Genomic DNA, 20,303 nt, shown 5'->3' on the forward strand with positions numbered 1-20,303 from the left:
TGGGGAGTAGGTAGATGTTAGTCCTGATATCCTATCTTGGTCAGACCACATCTGTAATATTTTGTTCAGTTCTGGGTGCTACATTTTAGATAAGGCCATATCATATGCAGAGGAAGGTAACCAAGATGGTAAAAGGCTTGGGAATCATGTCATATGAAGACTGAAGAAACCAACTGGGTGATGTTAAGATTGGAGGAGAGAAGATGTAGTGAAGACATGATTACTGTTAAATATGGGAAGGTCTCTTAGGAATATTGAAACATATTCAAACTATATGACCATTTGTTGGAAATATTTTATATAGGATTCATAGTTGAGGTCAGTTAGTTGATGAGCATTTATTAAGCACATACTTCTTGCCAGGCACTATGCCAGGTGCTAGGAATGAAATGAAGGGCAAAAAGACAGTCCCTGCTCTCAAGAAGTTCACAGTTGACAGAGAGAGGCAACATGAAAACAACTATGTAGAAACAAGCTATATACACGATAAACTGGAGGCAATCAAAAGAGGGAAGTTACTGGCATTATGAGGGATTAGGAAAGACTTCTTGTAGAAGATGGATTTTAGATGGAACTTGAAGAAATCCAGGGAAGAAGGGAGGTGGTGATGAGAACTGAGGGTATTCAAGACATGGAGAATAGTTTGTGAAAATGCCTGGAGTCTGGAGAGGGAGTGTCATGAGTAAGCAATAGAAAGGAGGCAAGTGTAAAAGGATCTCTGAAGGTTCTTTCACCTTCTGCCAGTCTTTGTAAATTATTAAGAGATTATCAAAGCACAAGATTGAGAGCGAAGAGGTCCTGTACCTGAAGTGGACAAAGCAACCACAGAAACCAATCTGGCCTGAGATCGACAAAAGCATAGTTTCTCCTTTCTTTCTTCTATCTTCTTTCTCAAATCCAAATGCTTAGTAAAAATTAATTTCCTCTCTGCAACAGCAACTGCTAGCCACTAGCATTTATTTAGGGACAGTTTCCTAATAATCCATTGGGGTGGGGGAGAGAGAGAGAGGGAAAGAGAGAGACAGACAGAGAGACAGACAGAGAGAGAGAGAGAGAGACAGAGAGAGAGAGAGAGAGAGAGAGAGAGAGAGACAGAGACAGAGACAGAGAGAGACAGAGAGAGACAGAGACAGAGAGACAGAGAGACAGAGAGAGACAGAGGCAGAGAGAGGTACAGAGACAGAGACAGACAGACACAGAAACAGAGAGAAAATATCATAATATTATGGCACAGTGGAAAGAATGTTAGTTTTGTATTCTGATGACCTGGGTTCAAATTCCTGCTCTGTTACTCTCCATGTGATCTTGAGCAAATCACTTAATCTCTCTGGGTTTCAATTTCCTCATCTGGAAGTAAGGCACTGCCCCCTTTTGTATATGAACAGTTTGGTTGCTGAAAGGGAAAAAAAAAAGTGTGTAAGTAAAATGGATAAAAATCAGCTTGTGAATAAGTAATCACGCCGATAAAATGGATTTCTAAAGTCCCTTCTAGCTCTAGAATCTTTAAACAATCCATGACATTAAATCAATTCTTCTCACTCATTAAATAAAGAATAAATTCTTGATCCTGTTATTGAAAGCTCTTCAGAATCTGGTCACCCTACCTGTCTAGCCTCTTCTCATATTACAACGTTACCATTCACATACTCTACCTTTTAGTCCAACGGGACTACTTTGCATTCCTTTGTGGTCAGCTTACTCTCTACCATCTCCCTGTCTTGCCTGTATTATTCACCATACTTTGAATTGAATCTTCTTCCATTCTCTGTTGGAATTCCTTCTTCTCTTTAAGGACCAGATCACGGACTGCCTCCTCCATGGTCCCTTCCCTAATCTGCCCCCTTCCCACCCTTTCCAGTATCAAGCAATCTCAACTAACATTTTTGTTTCTGCATTTCTCATGAATTAATGATGTTTAATTAAAATAACTTGTGCAATGCATATTTCCAAATAGACTATAAACTCCATGTGAACAGGGACTCTGTTATTTAACTTTTACTTCTTTTAGTTAACATAGTACTCTGCATACATCAGGAGTTTCATATATGTTTGCTGAATCGAATTAAATTAAAATAAATTGAATTTCCACTATGCTAGTATAAGTTTAAAATCTAGCTGTATGTGTACATATGTCTTAAAGAAAATCTGTATGTCTGATCACAGAAGATTATGAAGTTAGAGTTGATGGTACATAATAGGTCATCTGCATTCTTTCCATTATAACATTTCTATGGCACTTTAATAGAAAAGTCTTATAAATAGTGGGAAAAATCATTAATTAACAAAAGTTCTATCATGCCCACAGTTTTGTTTGTGTTCCCCCATATTTAGCAACAGAAACAACCCTATTCTTCTACTCAAGGGCTACCTTCTACATGAAATCTTTCCTGATCGTTTTGGTTGCTAATGTCTTCCCTGAAAAAAGTTCTCTATTTTTGCACAGATAAATATATTTGTCTCCCCCAATAGAATGTAAGTTCTTTGAGTTCAAGAAATATTTCATTTTTGTTTTCATATGGCCAAAGCCTAGCAATAGGCATGTAATAATGCTTATTGATTCATGTCACAAGGATGAAGAAACAAAATACATATAATAAATACATAGATTTGCCTTCTCCCTCATATTTGATTATAAACTCTTTGAAATTAGTGACTATGTTACATATACACTTGTATCTGCAGCACCAAACATAGGTCCTTCTACCTAGTCATCCATAAATAAATGTTTGTAATTTGAATTTAATTGTAAATAGAATTACTTATTTCTATTTATATAATTTTTAAGCTGCCTAGAATGAAGTCAGGACTAGGTAACCTAGATTTTGATGCACTTTCCATTCAAAATTGTCTATTGTGTAAAAGACATGTGCAATTAAAACTGGGATGGGAAAAGGCATCATTTAAAGTTCCAGGTCTTTAAAAAAGTTATTCAACAATTTATAGACACCTATTGATTTTAAAACTCTCTCCTTCTCCCCTCCCCCATTTCCAGCAAATCCAAATTGTTCTAGTTTGGAACACTGCAACTCAGCAGTCACGGTACCTCTGAAGTAAGCCTCTAGATTTTTTTTTTTTGTGTGTGTGTGTATGTGTGACATTAAAGAGATGAGTAGATCAGGCCACTTTGAGGCTGAAGCAAGGAGTTTTTCAGTTGCTTCGGAACACTGAACGATGTAAATTACTATTTGGGCTCTACTGGAGTGGAGTGTATCTTTCTGTAGTGGAGATTTAATTCTAAAGCATGCCACTCTACACATACCAAATTTCTGTTTCTGGGGAGGTCGAACAACTTCCTAATACACTTACTTATGTGAAAAAGACTATGAAAACTCATCTTGTGCTTAAAATCAGATTCACAGAATGTCAGAGCTAGAAGGATTTTAGAGATCATGTGTTTTAAATTCCTTATTTCACATAGGAGAAAACTGAGGGAAAGTGTCAAAACCAAGAGTGGAACTCGAGATATCTCAATTCAACTTTTTATTTTTATTTTTTTTGAAAATTTCATTTTCAAATAGCCAATTGCCATGAAATCTTGAATGTAGCAAGGGCAAGGTCTGGAATTATGGATCAATAAGGACAATAATATGTGTATGGTTTCTAAGCACCAAAGGTTTACTAAAATATCAACCATTTCATGGTTTTTCTCTTTCACCAACCAGTTGGATAGATTTGGACAAGTTACTCTCTATCTCTAAGCCTCAGTTCTGTCATATATAAAAGAGTGGGCTAGGTCTATTCCATTGGTAACATTCTGTTCTGTATTCTAAGATTTTATGCTTTAACATTTTTTTCTTCTAATATTGCATGTTTTATGTTCCAACATTTTATGTTTTAAGGTCCTTTCTAGTTCTGACATTCTATGGTTGTATGATTATGAATATTCTATAGAAATTTTTAGTGAATAATGTTTTACGGGAAACATTTGATATTCTCCACATTGTGCTCAACTGGCAAACTTACATGATGATGAATGGGCAGAGGATTGGAGCAGCCCTCTTGGTGTCTATATACAGAGAATAGTGGGTGAAATGGTGCCTGTGCATTGTGTGACTTTCTGGATGCTAAGTTTGTAAAACATTTTAGCATCATTTGGAATGGAAGGTGCCAGAGAAAGGTAAGATCATTATCTTCATTTACATACATCATTATCATATAGATCTGAATCCCAAAACCAAATAACCGATGAGTAAGTGCATGAAGAAGTAATTTTCTGTGTATGTGTGTGAGTTTCTGACATGCTTGGTGATAATGAATCCTTTTGCATTTCCTTATGACATGTCGGCTCATCACATTGGGTTATATCATGTCATGTTTCATTATGCCATGATTCATATGACATAGGTAGAAGACCAGCATGGAGTTTGGGAATTAAAAAAAAAATTCCCCACAACCCCACATCTCCAGTATATTTTTCTTATCTGTTCCCTGCTGTGGTTTCAGTTAGAAAGCTCCCATTGTGCATTCTTGTTATTAATTAGGATGGTTGGTTATCTGCAAGAAGCAGATATTTCTAAGATACAAGCACACAGTATGTGAATGAGGGTATCTTGGGACTGACTCTACTCTAAGAAATAGAACCACACTTGAAAGTCATGTTATTGTGGGGAGGGCAAGCACATCTAAAAATAGTTTTCTATGACTCCCCTCCCCCTTAACCTCCTATATGATGGTTGTACATTTTAGGCTGTTTTTTTTTTTTGTTCATTTCTTTCCTTTTTTCTAAACATGGGCTTATGCAGATAAATTAATAATTTGTCACTCCTTTCCATCTAAATTTTAGCAGAGAATTTAAAAATATACCCTGCATAAAAATCTTTCCTCTTCTATGGCAAAATAGGGGGTGCAATTGGGGTTATGAAATCCGGTTGTTGTACAATTAGGGAATACACACTTATAAACCCCCAAGATGAAGTTGAAGCTGGAAGAAACCTCTATCCAACCATCAGTTCTAGAGATGAAGGTACTTAGTGGTCATCTAGTTCAGTACCTTCTTATAAAGGCAGTTGCTCTTATCTGATGTCTCCTTTGATCAAGAAGGGAATAATTTGGGCAAAAAGCAATTTCTAATTAGTAAACACTTGTTAAATACATATTAGGTGCCAGGTACCATGCTAAGCACTGGTCCCAATAGTAGAGAACACCATCTCATCTGATGTTACCTCCTCTGTCCACATAAAACAAATTATAAGCCCTTGTCTGGCAATTTTTTCTATATGAAATTATTTTATTGCAGCTCAAAATGGAAGCAGGGATCTGTGAAGCTTGCTTTAACCTAAAAGAGTCACTGTCAGGAAAACAAACCAATATTTTGAATTTCATATAGTGGAACAATAAGTGCAATATCCTTTTATGAAGCATTATTATTATTTAATTTTTTAAAGTATTTTTTTAGGTTTCCCCAATAGGATTCTTTGTTTAAAAATCAGTATTTTATTTTTCCCTAGTTACATGTAGAAACATTTTTAGCATTTGCTTTTACAATTTTGACTTCCAAATTCTCTTTCTTTCTCTCCCCCACCTCATGAGAAGGCAAGCCATTTGATATGGTTATACATGTGTAGTCATGCAAAACATTTCCATATTAGTCATGTTGTGAAAGAAAATATAGACCAAAAAAACCCCCTCATGAAAAATAAAGAAAATAAAAAAGTATGGTTCAATCTGTATTCAGATACCATCAGTTCTTTCTCTGTGGAATATAAAAGTATTTTGATAGCTACATTTTACTATAATTCATTTCCCTTGCAACTCTATGTATTTTAATTTATGCATTTGAACACATTATTCTGAGAAGGGGACCATAGACTTCAGCAGACTGCCAAAAGGATCCACAAAACAAACAGAACATTAAGAACTCCTGCTCTAAAGGTCCAGCTCACAACTCTTCTATGTTTTCTTGTTCTTTGTGAATCTTGTCTGTTTTCTCATAAGACTTCCACAGAGGTTTTATATAGTGCTACTGAGGGCTTCTTTTAGGTATTTAAATATTCTATGACTGCTACCAGTGAGGCTCTTTACCTCTCAAATCTTTATATCATCGAATATTGAATTTTTGGAGCTAGAAGGATGTCAGCATCAAAGAAAATAGGAAGTCACCAAATAGTCAGGACCTTGGACTCATTGGATCATAGAATGTTAGAATTGTAAAGAATTGGGGTGGCTAGGTGGCACAGTGAATAGAGCACCTGCCCTGGAGTCAGGAGCACCTGGGTTCAGATCCAGCCTCATACACTTAACACACACACACACACACACACACACACACACACACACACACACAAACAACCGAGTCGTGTGACCTTGGGCATGTCACTTAATCCCAATTGCCCTCCAAAAAAAGCAAAAATAAAAATAAATAAGAACTATAAGGATCTCAGACAATATCTGGACAATTTTCATCATTTTAAAAATGATGAAACTGACTAGAGAGTTGATATGATTCAACTAAATTGACAGCTAATTCATGGCAAAGACAAGATTAGGGTTTCCTGAGTCCTAGTCCCTGACTCCTTTTATCACCTTGTGAGATGTTTTTATGCTATTTATGTGATTCTAGAATAATTAGTCAAATCAAGAAAGCAGGAAAAAATATTATCATTCATTGCTTCATGAAACAGAGATCTGTTTGATGAAACACATTGTTCCCTTTCTGACTAATGAATGGATGAAGTCAGCACCTTCTTCTCCAATGATATTGTAACAAGAAGATGATCTGTGGTTCTCAGTGTCTATGTCAGAGGAGTACAAATTCTAGGAAGTTCTTTTTTCTAATATATGCTTTATTACCTTCTGATTTACATCATCCATTTCTGCCAGATTTTGAGTTACAAATTTTCTCCCCATTTCTCCCTCACCCATCGCCCCAAAATAGCAGTCCCACAGAATATCCCCTCCTCCAATGTGCTCTCTCCCACATTTTCCCCCATACCTTTTCCACTTTTCCAGTGGATCTCTATGCCTCAGTGCCTGCACATCCCATTTCCCAATTACATGTAAGATGGTATTAATAATAGTATATATATACACACACACACATATATACATATATATTTGAATATTTGATTTCAAAACTTTCAAAATACCAGGTTCATTAACCTCCTTCCCCGTCACCCACCCCTACTGGGAAAATACACAGTTCAGTATAGGTTGCACATGTGTGGCTAATGCAAAACAATAACATAGTAGATACATTGTAAAAGACTGATTACATTTCCCTCCCTCCCATCCCACCTCCCTCCTGATCTACTCTCTACTTTGATCACATCTATTTTCAAAAGTGAGTGCTTCCAACCTCCCTCCCCCCCCAGCCTACCCTCCCTTCTATCATCCCCCCTCTTATCCCCTTCCCCCCCATTCTCCTGGAGGGTGAGATACCCCATTTAGTGTGTATTTCACTCTCTCCTCAAGCCAAATTCAATGGGAATAAAGTTGACCCATTCCCTTTTGCCTTCCTACTCTTCCCCTCCACTGTAACCATTTTCCCTTGCCTCTTCTGTATGAGATAGTTTACCCCAGTCTGTCTCTCCCCATCTCCTCTCATTATATTCCTCTCACCTCTTAATTTCACCTTTTAAGTATCATTCCTTCCTGTTAAATTGGACCTGTGCCCTCTATCTATGTATATCTGTAAACATATATACACATATTCACAAATGTATTCATATGCCCATATACCCTCATATATAGACATATATGTGTGTGTGTGTGTATTCCCTTCAACTATTTTCATACTGAGAAAATTCTAATCCCTTCAACTACTAATCCCTTCAATTTAAAAGTTTCATAAGTTACGATTATTGTTTTTCCATGTAGGAATGTTAATAGTTCAACTTTGATAAGTTCCTTATGATTCCTTTTCCCTGTTTACCTTCTCATGCTTCTCTTGCTTCTTGTATCTGAATGTTAAATTTTCTATTCAACTCTGGTTTTTTTCAGCAAAAATACTTGAAAGTCCTCTATTCCACTGAATGACCATATTTTCCCCTGAAACATGATACTCAGTTTTGCTGGCTAGGTGACTCTTGGTTTTAATCTCAGCTCCTTTGCCCTCAGGAATATCATATTCCAAGCCCTTCAATCCCTCAGTGTAGAAGCTGCCAGATCCTGGGTTATCCTGATTGTGTTTCCACAATATTCAAATTGTTTCTTCCTGGCTGCTTGTAATATTCTCTCCTTAATCTGGAAATTCTGGAACCTGGCTATAATATTCCTAGGAGCTTTCTTTTTGGGATCTTTTTCAGGAGGTGATTGGTGGATTCTTTCAACCTCTATTTTGCCCTCTGGTACTAAAACATCAGGGCAGTTTTCTTTGAGAACTTCCTGGAGGATGATTTCTAGGTTCTTACTTTGGTCATGGCTTTCAGGCAGTCCAATAATTTTTAAATTATCTCTCCTGGATCTATTTTCCAGGTTAGTGGTTTTTCCCATGAGATATTTCACATTGCCTTCTATTCTTTCATTTGTTTGGATCTGTTTTAACACCATCTTGATTTCTCATAAAGTCATTAGATTCCATTTGCTCCAATCTAATTCTGAAGCAATGATTCTCCTCATTGAGCTTTTGAGATTCTTTTTCCATCAGGCAAATTTAGCTTTTTAAGGCATTCTTCACCTCATTGCCTTTTTGGGCCTCCTTTGCCATTTGAGTCAGTCTGTTTTTTAAGGTATTATTTTCCTCAGTCAGGCTGTTGACTCTCATTTCGTAATTTTCTTGCATTGTTCTCATTTCTCTTCCCAATTTTTCCTCCACTTCTCTTATCTGCTTCTTAAGGTCCTCTATGGCCTGTAACCAGCTTGTATTTTCCTTTGAAGCTTTTGGTGCAGGCGTTCTGACTTCACTGTCTTCCTCCTGTTCCATGCTTTGCTCCTTTTTGTCCCCAAAATAGGAGTGTATTGTTGGAATCTTCTGTCTGCTTTGTTTCCTTTGCCTGCTCATTTTGCCACTCAATTACTTGACTTATGGGCTTTTTGCCGCAGTAGGACTCTGCCACCAGACAGGGGAGCTTTCATCCCAAACGCTGGGGTTTTCTCAGCTGCTGGAGGTATTAGATGGGTGCCCTCTCTGAAGTCTCCACACGCTCTGGCAAGCTGGACACACACCCCAGAACCTCCACCCTAGACTGCAATCCAGATCCAAGCAGGTTAAAGCAAGAGCGATTACCCCTCAGACTGGTGCTTCGTTCCCCTACACTCTGCAGGCCAAGAGCTGAAGCTGCCACCTGGCGCTGGCTGTGCTGGCGTCTCAGCGGCTTTTCGCCCTGGGGGTAAAAGCCATGTACTCCCACTTACTGGTCCCAAAGTCCAGACTGTACTGACCTCTCACTTTGTCCTTTGTGTCTATGTGTTGACAAATCTAGAAATGGCCATAGCTGCGTCTGATCTGGAGTCCCTCTGGCTGGTCAGGCCCACCCTGGGGCTAAAGCCGGGGCTTGGGGCTGGGTTGGGCTCCCAGAGCACTGTGCTGCATTCCTGCCGGCCTGCCGGGCTCCCCTCAGTGGGAGGTTAGCTTCTTTGTGTCATTTTGTGGGTTCTGCAGCTCCAAAGTTTGTTTAGAGTCTCCTTTTTACATGTATTGGGGAGGGTGGAAGCCGGAGCTGCGGGAAGGTCGTGCTTCTACTCTGCCATCTTGCTCTAGGAAGTTCTAATGAGCTTCAAAGACTTTGAATATAGTTTCAGGGATTGAAATGGAGTCTGTAGTCTGAGGATCAGTCTAATTAAGTATAGAGAGGATGACTAACAGGGGAAAATGCTTTTCTTCCTTTGCTTCCTTCCTTCCTTCCTTCCTTCCTTCCTTCCTTCCTTCCTTCCTTCCTTCCTTCCTTCCTTCCTTCCTTCCTTCCTTCCTTCCTTCCTTCCTTCCTCTCTTTCTCTCTCTCCCTCTTTCTTTCTTTCTTCCTTTCTTTCTCTTTGTCTTTTTCTTTCTTCCTTTGTCTTTTTCTTTCTTTCTATATGCCTCAGTTTTATTAGCTATGAAGTGTGGGTGAGAATGCAGAGATTCTTATGACTCTTGGGAATTTCATTCAGTCACATGCTTCTTTCTCTTTCTTCTAGTTTTCCTGTCAATGGGGATGATATCAATACATGCAGACATATATAAACCTCATACTTGTTGCTATATTTTGAATTTTTGAGTTCTTTTCCTAAGACATAGACCATAATTCAAATTTAGAGTTCTCTTTTCAAATACACAACATTGGGAGAAAGGAATAAATGAAATTTCAGTAGGTGTGATGATTATTTCTAAAGCCTTGGTAAGATGGTGGGTCACTTGCATTTTATTCAAACCATTACAAATTCATCAAGATTTCCAGTGAAGAATCTTTATTTCATTTGTAGGTTTACCCTCTCCCTTCTCCAGTTGTTAATGCCCTTTTTCTTTGCATTCTACAGAGTAACCAACAGTTCCATGATTTGTGGATTCAGGTTCTGTCATTCAATTACTCCATACTCACTTATTAAATGTCTGATGTGTGCTAACCACCACTTGTAGCTGGGGGTTATTTTCATGTTATTCAGGGGTATTTAAGTCCTTTGGTACTTCTGGTTCAGTCGTGGAAATGAGTGAATAGGAAGGAAAAGAAGACCATTGTTTTGGGGAGAAATGATAAGGGAAACAAAGGGAAATTCAGGAATACAATTCACGACTACACTTTTACATGCAGCTTATACATTCTCAAGTCTATCACAGTTGGTCTTCATTTTGTGTAATGGGATGTCTAGAGCCTAAAAAACACTAACGATAAGTGAGGGAACATTGGAGACAAGGATTTCTTAGATTTCTTTTTTAATCTGTTTATGGCTTTGTCTTATTTCACCTTTATTATCAGTTTTTTTAATAATGAAAAATAACAGTCATAAAATGTAAAGCAAAACATCTCGCATACCATCAGGTGAGTGAATGAACAACCCAGACATTTGTCAGTTCTATTCAGTATAACAAATGAACTAAGTATTACATTTTTTAAACTTGAGGGGAGAGGGGAATGCATTTTGGCTCTTTGCTAATGACACTAGTAGATTCTGGATTGCTTTCTATTCTTTGTCCTAGAATTTGAAAAGAGTCACTTTGTCTTTGAGTCTCTTTCTTCATTTGTAAAAGGAGGCAGTTGGATCAATTCATGTCCAAGACACCTTCTAGCTCCAAAATTCCATGTTCTGTGTTCTACTATTTTATGTTCTAAGGTCCAATATCATCTCTAATATTCTGTATTCTAAAGTCAGTATTAATTCTGTCATTATATGTTTAGGAACAGGTCTAAAGGTCAATAGATATTTGACTGGGTCAGAATCCCAAATCCTTTCTGGCTTGTATTATTGAGATTTTTTTTTTTTTGGATCTGAATTAGCTCCATTAATTCTCTCTACTGCTTAAATTTTCTGGAAAATTTCCAACCCTACACTTTACTCTGTACAGTGTAGTCAGATAAAACTGTTCTAGCTGCATTTGTGATCAAATATTGCCTCAGCCATACTTGACAGCTTTGTTGAGAACAGCTATTGCCAACCCAGTTGTAGGTGCATATGGCTGTCTGCTATGGAGAGAATATACCATGTATGTCATTATTAAGATTCAGGCATTTCAAACTCAGCCTGTTGGTTTTCAACAGGGATTGTTGTACTGCATATATGATAGTTTCTGAATATTGTAATCAAATTACCTGTAATACTTATAACATGTTTCAACATTGTAATCTGTAAACTTCTCTCTCAGTCTCAAGAGAGACCATAAAGGAAATGTAAAGTTTGACCTTTCCCATTTTTGAAAAAAAAAATTTATACTGGTCTATGTGAGAAAATGTCATAGAGTCTATTAGTAGGGACCTTATTAAAACACTAACTCGGAGTTTTACTTTAAATGTAGAATTCATAGAACCATGGATATGCAGAATGACAGAACCATAAGAGGCCATAGAATCACAGAATAGAATGTTGGAGAAGAAGGAACTTTAGAGCATACGATGTCAGAGCTAGAAGGGTTCTTAGCATCATAGAACCAAGGAATGTAAGAGCTGGAAAAGACATTAAAGTCACAGACTCAGAATTTTTAGAACTAGAAGGGAGTTTAAAAGATAGGAATTATCTCACTCATTTCTCACTTGAGAAAACTGAGGTTTGAAGGAGGGATGTGATTAACTGAAGGTCACCTTCCTTTTCCAAGAGAAAAAAAAAAGTAAATGACTATGCACATTCAATTTCTTTTTTTTTTTTTTTAGAAAATAACCAATGATGGCAAGGAATTTAGCCACTACTCAAGGTCTGTCTTAGAAATTTCATTGGGGAGGTTAGGTGGCACAGTGAATAGAGACACACTGGAGTCAGGAGGATTGAGTTCAAAACCTGCCTCAGACACTTTACACTGACTAGCCGTGTGACCTTGGGCAATTCACTTAACTCCAATTGCCCTGCCCTCCCCTCTCCAAAAAAAAAAAAATTAAAAGAAATTTCATTTAAGGGCCCTAACATAGTGGCCAGAAAGGCTCTACTACAAGTAAGAAGGCCAGAGAGAGAGAGACAGAGAGAGAGAGAGAGAGAGGTGGAGATAGGGACTTTCTTGGTAATTTCTTCTCTTCAGTACCTTTCCTTATCCTAAGCAGGGCATTAAGTGTGAACCAAAATGAAACCTGTATTAAAAGAATTTTGTGGGTTGAACAAATCATCAGGGTAACTACTACACAAATACTGTCAACTGGGCCATGTATTTAAAAGGTTATACAAAATATCTCTTTGCCTTTTTTCTTCAGTTCTCTTCTTTTTATAGTCCACTGCAAAACAACAATAGATAAAAGGCTCTATATAATGCATGTATATATATATTTTTTTACCTTTCCCCAAGGAGTTCTGTGCTACCCACACTAATTGTAGGTTTTTCTGAAAATGCAGCATGAATCATTTATAAATAAAGAGACTTTAAAATCCCTAAAAGACTCCCTGAGGTATTCAGTATTTCAGCATAAAATAACTGTTAAATGGAGTTATTCTGAATTAGCTTTTACTGGAAAGTGGTGAAAATAAAGTTTTCTTTTTGCTGTGACTGAGGCGGTAATTCCTTTACACAGCTACCCCGGGTAATTGACAACCTATTTTCATAATTCAAGTTTGAGCAAAGGAATCATCTGAAGGGGCTAGCATGTGAAGAAGGGAGCTGTTATTAAAACATCGCTTTCAAGATAAGTACATGAGATGCCGGCATGGGGGTCCCTCTGTTGAGACCTACAAAATAATCCCGGCTCTCACATAAAAACACCTACATTTTTGCTTGGTAACAAATTGGCTTGCGCCCCGCACATGTTTGTGGAAACAGCTCCTTCCCTCTCATGTTTTTTGGGTGACTAGCCTCATGCTTGCGTAGATAACTGTTGAAGTGTTTGGCAGCTGGAAGGGGAGAGGATTTGACTGACTTGCATGGACTAGTAACCTTGGCTGTCCATGCCCAGGGTACAGTCAGAGGTCGCATTTGATCTCTCTGGGTATAAAATTATGCAGAGGAGGCTACTCAACACTTTGTGGTTGATTGACAAATTGGTCTGTCAGTCAAATGCTCCTTCAACTTATCAGGAACAGTAAAGAAAATTATCTGTTCTGTGCATATGTGAGGAAAAAAAAAACTTGTTCATTAACCTTTAGACTGCTGAAGCTCTGGGACATGTAAGGCTTCAAGGAATACCCACTATATATGAAGAATATACAAAAGATGCAGGTATGTGCATTTCTGTGGGTTTATCACTGTACACTGGCACAGCACATCCATCTTGTTTCTAGAAGGCAGCTTAGAAATATGGCATAGCGTCGGAGAAAGGGAACTGAGCTTGGAGGCCAAAGACCGAGGTTTGAGACCTGACTCCACCACCAAGAAGTCAATCACTTAATCTCTTGGAACCTTAGTTTCCTCCTCAGTAAAACTCTGATCAGAATGATCACATTACTGTCGTGACAGGGTTGTTCTGTAAACTCTAAAGCACTATAAAACTGAGAGCCATTGTTGTTATCAATCTAAGAAATTTATACAGTAGCTATTCAATTTGCTTAATATGTATGTGAGGTTTTCTAAATATTTCTGAAATATGGAATACCTTTTACTATTAACAATAATGGCAATAACACAATGATACACATTTATTATTAATAAGATATATTTCTAAATGATTCATGCATTTTACAAATACCTAATCACTTACAGGAGGCAAAGTGTGTGGATATATAAATATATCGTATGAGCTTCCCCCTCTGCTGAGGAGATATTTGAGTACAGATGCTTAGCTACCAATGCTTTATAACGTTAGCAACATTCCATGTCTGCCAGCTGCTGTGTCTTTGGACTAATGTGCAAATATTGTGTTTTTCAGAGAGCTTTTTAAAGTACCAGTCTATTTACCAATTCCTCTGGAATAAATCTAAGGATTCCCAAAGAGGAAGTTATGGAGCTGAGAGCAAACACTAAGAAATGGGAACTGTGAGCTCACTTGTTGATGGCAGTTACATACATGCTACATTGTGCATTTGGTGTGGATCTGTCCTTTGGCTCCTCTCTCTGTCTCTGTCTCTGTCTCTCTGTCTCTGTCTCTCTGTCTCTCTCTCTTTCTCTCTCTCTCCCTCCCTCTCTCTGTCTCTCTGTCTCTCTGTTTCTCTCTCTCTCTGTCTCTCTCTCTCTCTCTGTGTCTCTCTCTGTCTCTCTGTCTCTGTCTCTGTCTCTCTCTGTCTCTCTCTCTGTCTCTCTCTGTCTCTCTCTGTCTGTCTCTGTCTCTCTGTCTCTCTCTGTCTTTGTCTCTCTGTCTTTGTCTCTCTCTCTCTCTCTCTCTCTCTCTCTCTCTCTCTCTCTCTCTCTCTCTCTCTCTCTCCCCCTCTCTCTCTCTCTCTGTCTTTGTCTCTCTCTGTCTCTCTCTCTCCCCTCCCCTATTTGTAGTGATCAGAGAAGGTCAAAAGAGGCTTTTTCACAAAGGCAGTGTAGTTCACTGTATGGAATTATGTCACAGAATGTTAGAGCTGAAAGGAACCTGCGAATTACATAATCTAGAACACTAGGTTATAGAACTAAAGAATGTTAGTATCTGAAACAGCTTTAGGTCATGGAATGTTGCAGGTGAAAAGATCCTTATAATCAAAGAATATAGAATGTTAGAGCTGAAAGAGGCCTTAAAATGGTTGAGTCCCAGAGCTGGAAGGGGCATTTAAGGACATCCAGTCTTACCCTTTTATTTTCCAGAGTTGGGGAACTTATGGACCCTTAGAAGTTAGCTCCCCTGTTCAAGTTCACCCAACTAGTATGCTGAAGACTCTACACTATATCATTGCTAGCTCTCTTTCAGCTATATCACCTTGCTGCACCCTTCTGCTTCCTCTGCTTAGCACCTCAAGGTGACTGGGACTTTGTAGTTGGAGGTGAGAGAGAGCAGCTGGAATACATCTAGCAGAAGATGAGTACTAGCTCCTGAAAGATGGTCCTTTCACATGGACAGTCCATTGGAAGCTGTCAGTCACAACTTGCTACAGAACAGGGGAGTTTAGCATGAAGTACAGGCTTCAACAGCTGGTCCCATCGTCATTTCATTTATTTTTAAAGCTCAACTTTTTGCTTCCACTATTAAAAATGTTTCTTTGCCAGTGTCTGAGTAGCTTGAAGTCTTTGAAACAGGAAGCTTTCTATAAAATCCAAATAATTCTCTGTAATTCAAAATACTTGGCATGCTCTCTGCAAAGCCTGAAGCTTTTTTTTAAGGTAATCTCTAGAAAGTAGTTTGTACTCATGTTTTCACAGTGATTAAATATGCAAAGTAATTTTCATGATTATCACCCTGTTCTGAACCAAATCAGATTCGGCTACGCTCCTCTTTGTACAAAGCCAGTTATTAGATCAGATTCCAAAACAAATCCCCTGAATTTGGCAGATCATCATTTTAAAAGGGGGCTTGTTGAAGTAATCATTAAATTAAACCACCCCTTTAAGAATATTTAGATCTGGTCCGCCAAGCGGAACGGTCTAATGGCTTTTAAATTAGAAGCTGCGGAATGCTAGTGAATTTCTTTTGTGGGTCAAGTGGGTATTAACAAATGCGAACACTGTTCTCTCTTTTGTCATCACCTTGAAATCTGCAAAGAAAAGCAGAGTGTGGCAAAGATACAAGGAGAGGAGCAGTGTTAGTATTGAACATCAGGCGCTTTTAACCAAGGGCAGCTTCAGATTTACAAGGTTGGAATCGGAGAAGGTATGAGAAGCATTGCTAGTTATCTCTTTATACCTCACTCTTGAGTGAGAGTGAAGCCTGAATCTTCAAGCAAGTGCAGAACCTGAGTGCACTGAATTTCATCATGTATAAGCTCCTAGACAGAGGTGCCATAGTTGACTAATCACAGGAGTGTAGTTACCTGCTACAATAAGATTTTTTTCTTAAACTCATCTCTATTGACCTGCCTCCTAGGGTAGCAGAAATAAAATCTGAGGAAATAAGAGAACAGAGTTCGAATTGAAGGAAAAAAAATCTTTTTTAATATTGACTTAAAGTGTGCTGCACACAGTGGGCCTTTAGTCAATCACAAACATTTATTAAATACTTTGTATGTGGCAGGAACTCTGGGAATTCAAAGGCAAACATCATCCCCCAACTCCAGTTTAGTAAATATTTGTTAAACTGAATTGCTTTGAAAGTAACCTATAATACCTCACAATTATAAAGTATTTCACAGTTTAAGAAGGTCAAATGGTGTTCTTATCCAGAAGAGGGAGTGTGATATAGGGAATATGGAGCTGGCTGCAAAGTCAGAAATGCTGGGTTCAAATCCAGTCTGTTATAAATACTGGCTCCTTAAACTTGGGAAATCATTTAACTTCTCACTGTACTAGGCAAATTCCTGAGACTAGAAGTTTCAGGGAACATACTAACCAATATTGGTGGGAGGAATTTCCTCACTGGAAGTGCCCCATTTCAATGAAATTAAGGGTCCAATCCCTAGTCTTTCACATATGTTTCAATTGATTTTCACAATAACCTGGGAAATAGAGTAAGGATTATCATCCTCATTTTTCCAGAAAATAAAAAAGCTTTTCCATTAAAGGCCTCTTTTAGGAAAAGAGGTAACCTTGGATTCTTGGAAGCTTGCTGGCAAGGCATATTCTCTGTCAAGTCCTACTAAGCCAGGGCTAGGTCCTGAAATGAATTGCATGTTTGACATCTGAGGACCAGCACAGGTAAATGCAGAGAGGTTTATTTTTTATTTATTTATTTTTGCAAAATAAGTTTGACCTCAGATAAAGAATTATTTTGAATGAAGTAACCCACAAAGACCACCTATTAAGGCATGGAGAGGTTGTCACTTCTGTTGGTGGAAGGTGGACTTACATTAAAAAAACAAAAAGCTGAATTTAGTTACTGCTTTAAGGTTTGTAAGGTGATGTACACACATTGACTCATGAGACCCTCACAGTGAACTCATAGGGGTTCTGCTATAGACATTATTATGCCCATTTTTCAGATGAGGAAAATATAGATGATAGGTTACTAATTTATCATTAATTGTGCAGCTGATCAGTGGCAGATATGAAACTTGAAGCCAAGGAGGTACACACTTAAAATTGGTCTTTTTTGAATCCATAAAGCAGAAAATGGTACCTCTTCAAAATGAATAAACTTATACTTTGTTAATTTTCTAAAACACAGCTCTTTTTATAGGTGCATGGTGATGAGACTATGCAATTTCGTATCATCAGACTATAGATATCAGTTAACAGGTATGCTAGGACAGATTACATTTACATGACACTTTGTTGTTGTTGAGTTGAGTCATGTCCTACTCTTCATGGACCCCAATGGACCATAACATGCCAGGACCTTCTTATCCTTCACTATCTCTTGAAGTCTTTCTCAGTCCATGTTCATTGCTTCTATGACATTTTCTATCCATTTCATCCTCTGCTATCTCTTGTTTTAGCTTCGATCTTTCCCAACATCAGTGTCTTTCCCAATGAGTTCCTTCTTCTAATTATGTGGCCAAAGCTTCAGCATCAGTATTTGACCTTCCAGTGAATAGTCTGAATTAATTTCTTTAAGTATTGACTGATTTGATCTCCTTGCTGTCCAAGGGACTCTCAAAAGTCTTCTCCAGCAACACAATTGTGTGAATTCTATAGCACTCAGCTTTCCCTGTAGTCCAACTATCACAGATACATAATGCTACTTGAAAACCCAGACCTTTGTCAGCAATGTGAAGTCTGTTCTTTTTAGTATGTCACTTTATAGTTTCCAGAAGGCTTTCATCATTGTAACCCTGCAAATCAGTAGTGCAAATATAATTGTCTCCATTCTGGAAATGAAGCAAATGAGACCCAAAGGCTCATCAGAAGGTTGTTTTTACACCAGCTCTTGAAGTATTGCTACTGCCTTAGTTGAAGGCCCTTATAATCTCTTGCCTAGCTTATTGCAACAGATTTTTAATCGTTCTCTGTCTCAAGTCTTTCATCATTCCATTCCATTCTATTGCTGTCAAATTGATTGTTGCCAAGATGATTTTCCTTAAGCACAGATCTGACCTATGTGATTCCTCTATTCATCAAACTCTAGAAGCTTCCTTTATCTCTAGGATTAAAAACAACAATAAACTTATTTGAAAACAGATTTTTTTTTTTCTTTTGCTTTGCTGAGGAGGGTAAGGCAGGGCAATTGGGGTTAAGTGACTTGCCGGAGGCCACACAGCTAGTGAGTGTTAAGTGTCTGAGTCCGAATTTGAACTCAGGTCCTCCTGACTCCAGGGCCAGTGCTCTATTCACTGTGCCACCTAGCTGCCCTGAAAACAGATATTTTAATGCACTGTTGGTGGGCCTGTGGATGGATCCAACCATTTTAGGAAAAAATTGGAATTCTATGCAAACATTTGTTAAAAAGTGCATATTTGCTCGCCCCCCCCCCCCCACTACCACCACCACCACCACAGTGGCCGCTCACCTCCGTCCCTGACTGCCTTCCCTTCCCCAGTCCTGCTCCCTGCCCGCTTGCTCTGGCCCTGTGCGCCATGGCTGAGGTAGACCCATTTGGTGTGGCCCCGCTCCGGCCACCGTGGTGAGTGGCGGCAGCAGCGAGGAACATCCAGCCGCGGTCTTCCTAGCCCAACAGGAGAGACAGATCGTGGGCATCGAGAACGACTAGGGCTTCACATCCTCCACAGCGGCAGTGTGCCCGCCTCCCTGCAAGGAGAGCCCCCCGGGGGCCGGGATGCTATTGATGGAGTGATGAAGAGTAATGATCCAGCTGATAGTTATGCAGCTATTTCACAAGTGGCTAAATTACAGTTAGAACCAGAGAGTATCCGTAAATGGAGAGAAGAACAAATGAAATGCCTGGAAGTCCTTGATGCTAATTCTCAGAAGCAGGGAGCAGAATGGAAAGAAAAGGCAATAAAAGTTGGAAGAATGGTATGCAAGGCAAGATGAACAGCTACAGAAAACAAAAGTAAAAACAGGGCAGCTGAAGAAGCTTTTGTAAATGATGTTGAAGAAACTTCTCCTGGCACAGAGTGGAAACGTGTGGCTCGGCTGTGTGACTTTAACCCCAGGTCTAGCAAGCAGGCCAAGGATGTGTCCTGAATGCGCTCGGTCCTCATCTCCCTCAAGCAGGCCCCTCTGGTTCACTGAAGGGGAGTCCAATGAAACACTATGATTGCAATATCTTAATCTTACTCAGCGAAGCTGTTCGAAGTCATTGGATTAATTATGTTGCGTTCTTTTGGACCAAACCTCTTGTCTTTAGAGTTGATCATTTTTTGTGATTGCATGTTTTCTTCAACTGTTTTCTCCCTGGCATTTTGAGTGGGAGGGAAGTGAGAACCTCTGGGACAATAGCCTTGTGCTTCTTTTGTGCATTGTCATGTTCAACTGTACTGATAATAAAATTCTCTTTCAAATAGCAAAAAAAAAAAAAAACCCAACCCAAAACAACAACAACAACAACAAAAACAGTGCATGCTTTTTGAGCAATTGTATACTGCTTGGCTTCTACCCAAAAGAAATCAAAGAAAAAGGAAAAGTCCTTTATATGCAAACCCCTCTTTTTGTGGTGGAAAGAAAAAAACAAACAAACCAGAAACTAAGGCGTTGCCCATAAACTGGATAAGAGTAGAACAAATTGTGGTGTGTGGATGTAATGAAATATTTCGGGGCTGTAAAAAATTATGAAATAGATGATGTCAAGGAAAGATATTTATGAACTGATGCAGAGTTAAATCAGCAGAACCAGAAATACTTATACTGTAATATTAATATTAAAAAGAATTAATAATTTTTAAAACTTTTAAAAATTGATGTAAACAATGAGAAGAAC

At 38.5% G+C, this 20,303-nt stretch overlaps 1 pseudogene; it reads left to right on the forward strand.

The window, feature by feature from the left end:
- Positions 1–18,891: 18,891 nt before the first annotated feature.
- Positions 18,892–19,906, forward strand: LOC138173856 (clathrin light chain A pseudogene; annotated as a pseudogene).
- The last annotated feature ends 397 nt before the right edge of the window (positions 19,907–20,303 follow it).

Source organism: Petaurus breviceps, unplaced genomic scaffold (assembly GCF_028583685.1).
Source record: "Petaurus breviceps papuanus isolate PSGF00001 unplaced genomic scaffold, PetGlider_PUasm1.0 66, whole genome shotgun sequence".
NCBI lineage: Eukaryota > Metazoa > Chordata > Mammalia > Diprotodontia > Petauridae > Petaurus > Petaurus breviceps.